The sequence below is a fragment of the Telopea speciosissima genome, chromosome 11 (assembly GCF_018873765.1).
Source record: "Telopea speciosissima isolate NSW1024214 ecotype Mountain lineage chromosome 11, Tspe_v1, whole genome shotgun sequence".
In the NCBI taxonomy this organism is placed as follows: Eukaryota; Viridiplantae; Streptophyta; class Magnoliopsida; order Proteales; family Proteaceae; genus Telopea; species Telopea speciosissima.
Window position 1 is genome coordinate 38,444,945 of NC_057926.1, and position 11,147 is coordinate 38,456,091.

General features: G+C 40.5%; 1 pseudogene; it reads right to left on the reverse strand.

Annotated features, from left to right (window-relative positions):
• Positions 1-4,850: 4,850 nt before the first annotated feature.
• LOC122645909 lies at positions 4,851-6,864 on the reverse strand (annotated as a pseudogene).
• Positions 6,865-11,147: the final 4,283 nt, after the last annotated feature.

The window sequence follows — 11,147 nt, forward strand, 5'->3', positions numbered from 1 at the left end:
CAAATCAGATCGGCCAATCCAACCGAGTTAAGCGATCCAGTCAAATCTTGTTGTATCGATCAAATGTCGGGATCCACCTCGACCGATACCGATCCGATCTGGCTAATATCGGCCAATCCGATCCTATACCTCAAACCATGTTCTAGAGTCAAAGTTCCAAAAAGTGATTTTAAACTTTTCTTCCAACAAACCCGAACTTATCAGAGCCACCATTCCTGCTTCTGAGGGCATCAGCAATTTCATCGGCGAAGGTAAAGCAGGAAGAGATCCAATCTCTCAAACCCATCACCCACCATCTTGGCCAACCAAACAATAATGTTCCATATATGGCAGTACCATGGTTATCCTCTCACTGTTGACAATGGTTCTTCCCAGAATCCCAAAACACCACCAGACATCAAAACCCACTTATTAGTTCTCTTCCAAAGTAGAAAAAGCCCATCTCAGCTTCAATCGATTTCAGAATAAACTGAGAGTTAAGGAGACCGAACACAAGAGGGTCATTGGGTATCAATCACCAAACAATCAAATAAATTAGGGGGCAGCATTAGGATCCCAAAGTCCAACCTTTACCAAATCTTAACTGAATTAGAAGTTAAAACAGTTAGGATGATTCCATCCGAGAGAGAGGGGTGTTTTAATTGTAATTAACTATATGATAATGTTTTAAGAGGAGTTCAAGAAATTTTCTCCAATTTCCACAGTTACATTTAATATTCTTTCCTTATTTTAAAAGGATTTGTCTTTTTGTAGCCTATAAAGTATAAACTAAGTAGGTTACAAAAACAAGAGAAATTTATTGACCCCTCCCCTATATTTGACCCTAATTAAAATTTCCTCCCCTCGATTTTCAATTATTACTCCCCCTCCCTTACAATGTATGGGAGGATTTTCCTCCTTTCCGTGGTGCCGTAGAAGCTTGGCCTAAGCTTTGCAATTGATATTTCTTGGTTGAGGGGTATTGTGGGTTCTTTGGAGAGGTTTAAAGATCTTGGGGGCGGGGGCGGGGGCGGGGGCGGGGGCGGGGGCGGGGGCATTGTCAATCATCCGTGTCCTGTAGTCATCATCACTGAGGGGGTGGCAAAAATACAATATCTACATGGGCAAGAAGGGTAAGACCAGTTTCAGCATTATGCCTATTACGACGTTCAATAGCCCCTTGTTATTTATGATTGTGAGGGCACAAACAACAATGTTGAGTACCTAAGGCAGTGAAAAATGAGGAGAGAGAGATAGAGTGGTATTCACCACCCTAGTCTATTTGAACAAATTTTGTCTACCTAGAGAATTGTCATTTGATCAAAGCCTGAAATTGTTTTAAAAATAGTGAATACATCAGATTTATTTTTTAAAGGAAAGAACCAAATATATTTACTGAAGTCATCAACGAAAATTATAAAATATTTATTGCAATAGAAGATACCGTGGGGGGATGGATCCCATACATTACTAAAGACTAATTCTAAAGGAAAAGAGCTACGAGTGGGTGTTTCCCGAAAGGTAAGGCGACATGCTTTGCCTATCTGACAGGTGGAGTTGGGGCAGTCAGACTAGGGAAACTTCTAGTCACATAGCATGAGACGAAGGACACAATCGTTTGGATGACTGAGGCGGTGATGCCAATGATCATAAGCATAGGAAGCAGCAAAATTGGCAGTGGAAGGGGAAGCAGTAGGTAACGAAAGCCGGTAGAGTCCATTCCTACTCTGCCCCGAAGAAGAGTACCACGGGTCTTCGGTTCATTTACACAAAAATGAGATTTGTGAAATTAAAAATAAACATTATTTTCATTGGCAAAGGTATTAATAGAGAGTAAAGAATTGATGAGAGAGGGAACACGAAGTACATTAGAGACTATAAAAGATTTAGAAGGCGAAGAAAAGAAGTAGAACTGATGTGAGTAATAGGTAAGGCCTTACCATTGCTAAACTGCAATTTGTTATTGTAAATAATTCATCACCTGTTAGGGCGTTACCTGAAAGGAAATGAGAATGCAGCGGAAGAGGATCTCATACGGGTTTGGTTACAATCTTCACGAACTCAAATGATTTTCGAATATCTTGAAAGGTTTCTCCACGAAGAAGAACTCCACACCATAAATCCTTGGGTGGAGATGGAATCCCAAAACCACACAATTACTTAGAGAGAGAGAGAGAGAGAAAAATCTTGGTTACTGATGTTATTATGGGACTTAGGGTTAGAGCTTCTATTTATAGGCAAAAACCCTAAGTCCCCCCCCCCCCCTTACAGTCTTTCACTCAAACAAGGAAGGGGGAGAGGGAGTCGTTCACATACAGAGAACGACTCCCCTCCTTTCTTGCCGGTTGGATTGGCCACTCCTCATGGGCCCCATGGATTGGTTCCATGACCCGGATCTGATTAACATCTCCCACTAGCCCATGCATGGGAGCATTAGATCACTATGGAGATGTCTAGGGTTTCTACCGTATCGCACTGCAGAGGATGAGATGTCGCAAAAGAGGGTTTCTACCGCAAAGCAATCCTTGCCCAAGATTCACGAAGGAGATCTGGTTTCGTTCTGTAGCTTGAACTTGCAGAGGAAGCATGGTCGAGAGAGGGAAGAGGGAAGACGATGGAGGCCATTGGAGGCGAGGCGGAAAGAGAGCTGGATCGTGAATCGTTCTTGGCGAGGCGATTCCTGTAGAAAGGACCAACAACTGGCTTTCCATCCTCGACTTGAACGACAAAGAATTTCATGGTTTTTTCCTCCCCTGTTCCAAAACGTCTAGAACAAGAGCTAGTAATACACCCACACAAAATCATTGACACCTAAACAAAAAGAGGACTACGAGCTCCTGGGGTTCCTTGGTAGAGTTGGAATTTTTCTCTGGTAGAGTTCCGTGGAGGAGGAGAAGATATCCAGAGTTGGGATTTTTCTCAGGTAGAAGTTCGTTGGAGTAGACGAAGGGGAGAGTGAGGAAGGACTTGGTCGTGACCAGGGTTAGGTTAGGATGAGTTAATTGTTTTACCAGGGTTAGCATAAGGGGTGTTGTAACCACGGTTAAGTTGAAAGGTAATTTGAAGTTTTCAAATTGTGACCGTTGGATGTGTCTTCTTCACGTGTCATCCACCCAGGGGGTACTGCTAGGGCAATTTTAGATCGACAACTTGAGTGGAGGAAAATCCGTCTGTTTTTTTTTTTTTTTGGTAAATTACACGTCATCTTTGGTTTTCAAATGAAACTCAGATCACCCCCTGATTTTTGAAAAAACTAAAATCACTTCCTGGTTTAGACCCCAATATAACAAATTAGTCCCTATTGTTACTTTTATGCTATTAAATGATGATGTCAGCCAGTTAAATAAATTTAAATCCCTAAACTACCCTTGACCAATGTTGAAGATGAAGGAAGGATAGTATTATAAATTTAATTCTATTATTTTAGTACAAGGGTAAAATAATCATTTCACATCAATAACTAACAGTAGACTAACACCATTACTGGAAAAGAGATAATTTGAGTTTTTTCAAAAACTAAGGGGTGATCTGAGTTTCATTTGAAAACCAGGGGGTGACAGTATAATTTACCCTTTGTTTTTTAAATTCGTCTTTTGCAACACTAATAATAAAAGCCTATATATATTTTATCACTGCAAGGCCGCAACGCAACAATCCAACTACCAAAGAAATGACAGAAGAAGTTATGGAGACAGAGATGGAGATGGAGGAGAATCACTTCAGCCACCCCCATCCTTTAACTACTTATAAAGCCCTAGAACATGAACAAATCCATTGTTCTGGTTGTCCATTCCCTGCCTCAGGTTTATTGTATGGGTGCAGTCACTGTAGATACTTTCTCCACAAGCAATGTCGAAACGCAGGTCGTTGGATGGAGCATCCATCTCACCCCAAACATGCCCTCACCCTTCTTCCCAAACCAACTTACTCCGAGGGCTCATTCAAGTGTAATGGGTGTCGTTCCTCTGGTCAATCATTTAGCTTAAGCTGTGCCCCTTGTGAATTTGATCTCCACATTCGATGTGCCTCTTTGCCTCGCACCATAGTCCATAAAGATCATCCCAAACATGCTCTAACCCTTTGCTTTGAATTCCCTGTCGATGAATCAGATACCTTCTGGTGTGATGTTTGTCATTGTGTCGTTGACAGGGAATGCTGGGTCTACTATTGTCAAGAGTGTGACTATGGAACCCATTTGGGTTGTGCCATATTTGACGCAGGAGAAGCTTCAACAGCGAGCCTTGCTGAGAAACAAATGGAGACACGGGTACCTGTTCAAACAGTTGGCGGCGGTCTGAAAGATGAAGAAGAGAAACCATTAAAGCAAGAGGCGGAGCAGATGATGGATACTCAGCTTTAGATTGTGAGGCTTCAAAATGAGCTGACTCGCCCTTATAACACAATTTATGAGTAGGGCTTGTCGTTAATAACTTCATTCTTATCTGGGTTTGCAACAAGATGGACTACAGGACTAGGCTTTAAATGCCTTGCCTTCTTTGCTTTATTGTCTTGTTGTGTAAGCAAGAAAAAGTTGGATTTGTGCATTTTCGTGTTAGGGTTTTTTAGGGAGAGTTTTAGGGTAAGGGTGTCAAATGGTGAGTTGGGTCTGGTTTTGGTATGTCTCTGACTTATTTGTTTCTAAATTTCTCCAAAAAAAAGGAGGGGGGGAGGAAGCTGAATGCTGATTTTGGATTCATGATTCTGTAAGTACTCTTGCAATGCTAGTTGGCTATTACACTTGCCTTTCAAATGTTTGTAATTATTACGTTGAGATGTTCTTCTTTACTTTTTCTAAGAACACTTCAATAATGTAATTACTGAGCTGAAGATCAGTGTTAGTAATGGTTAATATTCTTCATTTACTCTTTAATTATTTAATTTGATAATATTTTAACTTTCTAAGATGTTTATATCATGTATACTTATTCTCTGTTAAGAAAAACAATAAATCCCACATAGCTAAGGGGCAAATAGTCAAAAAAGGGAAAAAAAGAATACAAGTTCAATCGTAACCAGTTATCTTGGTCATTTACTCCTTTTATTTCTGTTATTGTTGCAGTTGCTGTAGATTGTTAAGCTTATAATAGGCTCCCTTCTTGTTCTCTATTAGAGTAGAGTGGTTCCCTTGCTCTATGATCTTTCCATTCTGCAAAACTGATATGTGATCTGCATTTTGGATGGTAAACAACTTCTGTGCCACCATAACCGTTGTTCGATGCTTCATTAGCCTGTCAAGGGCTTGTTGAACAACCCACTCAGACTCCACATCGAGAGCGCTGATAGCCTCATCATGAAGCAAAATTGCTGGATTCTTGAGAACAGCTCTTGCAATGGCGACCCGTTGCTTCTGGCCACCTGATAGCTTCAGCCCTCGCTCTCCTACTTTGGTCGAGTAGCCCTCAGGGAGGCTAATGATGAAAGTTATGTGCATTAGCAAGCTTGGCAGCCTCAATGACCTCTGTTTCAGATGATCCATCTTTGCCATAAAGAATGTTTTCATAGATTGACGTGGCAAATAGCGCTGGCTCTTGTTGGACAAGGCCAATGTGTTTTCGAAGGGACTTGAGCTTGAGTTTCTTAATGTCTTTTCCTGCAGGAATCCATGACAGCTCATGTATAGAGAAGGGTTAACCATTTGACTTTTAAAATTTTATACATTAGCCTTCTTTGTTAAACCTTTTCATGATTTGGCCATTTTTTAAGGTTACTGATCTATAAAGTTCAAAGGTTTACAAGGGTGAGGCACCATGAATGTAATTGTGCTTGGGCCAAACTGTCTCCAACCCATTAAAGAAACCATAAGGTGGGTCGAATCATTCAACTGTAGGAAATGCTTGCCATCAATCATCACCTTCCCTGCTGTTGGGTCGTAGAACTGAAGTACAAGGGGGAGCACAGAGCTCTTACCAGATCTACTAGACCCTACTAATGCCCTGCTCTTCCCCACAGTTACTTTGAGATTGAAATCCTTGAAGATCAGAATGTCTGGCCTTGAAGGGTAACTGAATTCAACATCCTTCAATTCTATTGTACCCTCTACTCTTGTCACTTCCTCTCCAACATCCCCTGCAACCTGTCTTCCTGTCCAATACATCAAAGACTGAAGCCAACATCTGTCTACCTTTTAGAAGATCTGGTGCCAATGCTGTCACAATTAAAACCATGAATGATTTTATCACCGATTTAAAGCTGGAGATTTCCTTCCCCATCAAAACAGAACAATACCTGCACAAATTCTCTTATGGCTTTGGGCCTTAAAGCTTTTGTAGTTGATACTAAGCTTACTACAGCAAGTAATTCACAAAACTTTTTCACCATTCTGAAAACCCAAAAGACATACCACAAGGCTAGGCCATAGGATGAGAAGATGAAGAATTGGGAGACACCATATGCAATGCCGGCGATCTGGCCACGACGGAAGGAGCATTTGGAGGGGTCTTCAAGCTCATGTGCATATAAATCAATTATCTTATCCTCAGAACAGAATGCAGCAATGGTGCGAATATTGCTCACTGCCTTACCTGCAAGCATGTTAGCTTTGAGGTAAGCCTTGTTCAGGTTACCACCATAACCTTTCATGAAGAGTTTTTGTAACATATATTTAGGTTCTTATGCTAGTTAGACAGGATTTAATGTGAAGTCAAACAATGCATCATATGATTAGCAGCTAAACAAGAGGATGGAAAAAAGAAAAACCTCACTGATGTGGCCGCTAACAATCAGAGGATGTGTGGCAATGACCACTAGTGTGATCCTCCAATTCAAGAGGAAGCCAATGATGAATGAGGTAATAACAAGAAATATGTTCTGTAAGAGAATTGTAGATCGATCGACAACCATTCCTCGCAGTAGAGTTGCATCAGTTTCTAGGTGTGATGAGAGCATTGAACTCTCAAGATGGCTGCAATCAAAGATCTGAAAGTTTAAGTTGTACATAAAAAAGTGCAGGGAACATGGAGAAGAGAAATTAAATAAATTTCACCCAGGTAACCCAGGTTCAACTGCTGGCAATCGAAGATATGTTCTTAATTGTTCCCCAGGAATTATTGCAGTTATAAGAGACCTATAAGGCCATACCCAGATCACAAGGCTCCCACGTTTAGTAGGGCCTGGGGAGGGTCAAATGTAAGCAGCCTTACCCCTGTTTCTAGAGAGGCTGTTTCCAGGACTAGAACTCAAGAAAAAGCATTCAGCAAGTGAGCACTTGACCAATGCGTCAATCACGACCTTCTTGTGACAAGTTATAAGAGACCTATCAACTGCAATTACTGTCATATCACTGCATTCTTCTATCCCTTTTTTTAGGACAATTATATCTACTGTCCGAAATCCGGATCACTTATCTATCTACTGAGGCACTGGTTTGTGAAATTCTAAAAGACAGATTGAATTTGTTCTATGTCTATGATTGTATGTGTATGATTTTCAGTCATGATTGGTATGTGATAGTTATACCTGCAAACATCTTCTCTCGCACCCTCAGAGTTAGTCGCTCTCTGATGATTCCAAAACTAAGGTGCTCAATGGTGTGAAAGATGACAGTCAAAACAGCACCTCCGCAAAAATAGAAAAGTAACTTTCTTGATTTCTCTGCGAGTCGGGTCCCAGTCAATGTAATAGGAAACAAGAGCATCTGTAACCCCAAGAGCAAACAGTGGCATCTGGGCACCAGCAAACATAGCACCATTGATGTGGGTCTACTTGCAAAGGAAACCAAACCTGGTTTCAGACCTTGAAGCTCTCCAATGGTGGGAAGGAGGGAAGGTGATGAACCGAGAGAGAGAGAAAGAGAGAGGGAAAGTCGAGGTTTGAAAGTGTATACCCTTTCTGTGTTTTTTTGTTTTTTCATTCCTACTCTGTGTTTTGGGTTTAGAATCTCATCGGATTGAGATTGATCCGGAAGCCAAATTAGGTTGGGCTTCATGAAATGGAGCAATTCAATCTCCACCATAGGATCTTTTAACGTCATGTGTCGTGCAGGGAAGCTGGTAATGCCAGGACCTATCAGATTAAAGAATTGGAGAGGATCTTTATCTGTTCTATCAATATCAATGAATATGTCCATTAATGCATAGCTGGGACCATGCATGGTTGGAGAGGTTGAGATTAAACTATGGGATAGGTTTAAACACCTTATTTGAATTTATTTGAAATGATTACACCCCAATCGTTAGAAGCAGCGAAATCCATGTGGCGCACTAGTTATCCTGGGCAACACGATGGTCGCTCACACCCAGACCGCAGACGAGCCGAATCTAATTAGCTTTGTTCATGTAAACATGCATGTTTTGGATGATCGAGAATGCCATGTTTATGTGATTACCTTGAATTGACTGTATAGTGTCTTCTCTATTATATATTCCAATTCTATGAACAAACTAAGTGTAAAAAATAAGCTAAGTAGCATCTTCTATTCCTCGTTATAAATTAGCCACCCATCTTCATATGATTTGTATACCTCTCTGTTTTCTTAATCTTCAGAAACCCTAAGACCGAAGACTGTATTTTGAGCTTAGTCCTCAGTAATACAATCAAGAGATGAATAGCCCAGAAATTGAAAGAACCTTTGTTTTTTTGTTTTTTGGTAGAAATTGATAGAACCTCTTAGTCCTCAATAAGTAGTTTCTTTTGACTTCTTGATCAACCAAATCAATCTTGGACGGTGTCTAGATGAATAGCCAGCCCAGTATACACCAAAGTCCTAATTGAATTGCAATTGTTGGAACTTGGAATATGCACCACCCTCGGGAGCTCGGATGGTGATCGTCTATGGTGCGTTGCCCGTAGCAGCCATAGCTGCCCAGACACACCACCTTGCGCAATGTCTGCTTTACCTTTGTCCGAACAGGGATAAGGCGGACATTGCACACGGTGGTGTGTTTGGGCCGCTACGGGCAGCACGCCATAGAAGATCTGAATTGCAGGAGTACGGATCATGTCCACGTACAAGGACTGACCTTATTGGGACCTGATCCGTGCTCACATGGAATCCCTGGATTCCATATTGCTGTACTCCACCCTTAGTATTTTTTCATTCCAAATTAACCTATTGACTAAGAGAACTCATTAGTCCTCTACTGGTTTGATTGGTGATCCAATATTCCACTTCTAAAACTTGTGCACAATTAAGGAATTTTCCTGACTCTTATGTCCCCTAGGGGACCTAATTAGTTGCAGAATTGCAACAGAAAGACAAGGACTTTGCTAAGATAACTAGAAATTTGATCAAAGGTAGCTTACAAATCCAATGTAGAAATGTCTTTGGGCATTGCGACAGCACCGCTCTTAATTAAATAAGGAGTTTTATGTATCCTATAAAATTATGTACTTTACATTTTTTGTCAATTTTTTCATTGGACTACAATACCCCTTTCTCTTTGGTACTTCGGGACAAAATTGACCTTACCTTCTCAAACGACATATGGAATCAAATTTTAAAACATTGGTACCCTTCCCTTTGGCATACTTTCAAGCGTACTAAAATACCTCTCCCGGGATGCCTCCCAAAATCAACTCAAAAGACACGTCCATTCTCTGTGTTTTTACTCTTTGGAAGGTTGGGAGATACAGGATCCCTCACTCCTGCTCTCCTTGGTTCCCAAGCTTTTCTCTCCTGGGTTTCCCTTCTCAAAAGAAAGGACTTTTCCAAACCGAATGCTAATTACGAAATCATCAGAGATAGTTGTTCATCGGTAAACCCATTCTCTCTGGTTCCATCTTTTTCCGATATGTAAATCTGCAATGAACAAAGATATAGATCAACTCACATTTGTCGTCTCAATGCCTCATCTCCTCGAGAGTCACACTCACTTCATCTTCCCCGAGAGAGTGATTACACGAATCTCGTCTACCTTTCTCTGGTATGTACATCTCTCTCTCTCTTCTTCCCAATTTCTCGCATTTTTTTTTCAACCAGACCTGTACAATTGGTCTGTGTTTCAAACAGTAACGAAAAACCCTAACTTCTGGCTAGGGTTGTGGTTTGAACACGAAGCAATCCTCGGAGTTCCATTGGGTTTCGTAGCTGCTGCCGCCTGAGTGTTCGAGTCCGCAGTGTTCGACTCCTTGATTCTCACGGTGTTTGAGAGTCCCTAAGTTTTGCACCTGCCCGCTGTTTGAGTACCACTCCCACAGCTATTGCCGCCCCTTACCTGCCCTACGATGATTCCAATTTTGAAGTTTGAACTTCGACTTCAACCTTCTGTTATTGGTCTCTACCACCTGTTGTCAGTATTCATCCAAGATCATTGTTGTTATGCCGAAATGAGATGCCTTGTGAGGGTTTTAAGTTTTAAAAATTTCTCCTTCTTCCATTTGTCCGTTTTTTCTTTTTCCTCTCTGAAATTTAACTTTAGTTCTTGAAACTTTAAAGATGTCTCTTCTTTTTGCCTGCAAAAATATGTATCACTGGTTAACTTGTTTATTCATCTTCTGTGTTGTCCCAATTGATTCACATTAATTGACTTGGTCGATGATATGATAATTTAACTATCCCGTCCCTTCCATATTAGTTTTCTTTTTCTATAAGCCCTTGCCTTAGGTGTTAGGATTATTTGGATTCTAATGTGAAATGCAATTTGAATAATTTAAAGGCATGTGTATTGAATAGTCTTGATGAAAAAAAAAACGAATTATAAATTATTCAAAACCCCTCTCTCTTTCTGCAGGGTAAATTGTGGAAGAATAATTTTAACCTTTTCATCGCACATGAGAGGATCTTTATTTTATTTCTTGGTTTTTCCTAATGAATTCTTTTTTGATGTCAAAGTTGATATGGATTAATTCTACATGGCAGCTTCATTCTTGCACATTCTGTAAAGTTCATTGAATTACAGGCGGAAGCCTAAATGGTTTGATTATTGTAATTGAGACTTCTGGTTCATGCTTTAGTGAATCATATCATATATTGACAAGATTATGTTCTTGTTTATCACGCTTTACGCCTCCTCTCTCCCCTAACCTTGAAGTTTCCTATTTATTCAAAACATAGGAAAAGCTATTGTCCTCATTAAAACTTAAGTTTCTTAACATTAGTGAACGACCAGCTATCATTCCTTAATACAAAGGATACTTCAGTTTCATTTCTTTCCTCAGTTCCAATAGCAAAACTAAGAAGAAAACAGAGACTTTGAGAGGGAAGAAGGGTAAAAGGTGGAGAGAGCCAGATA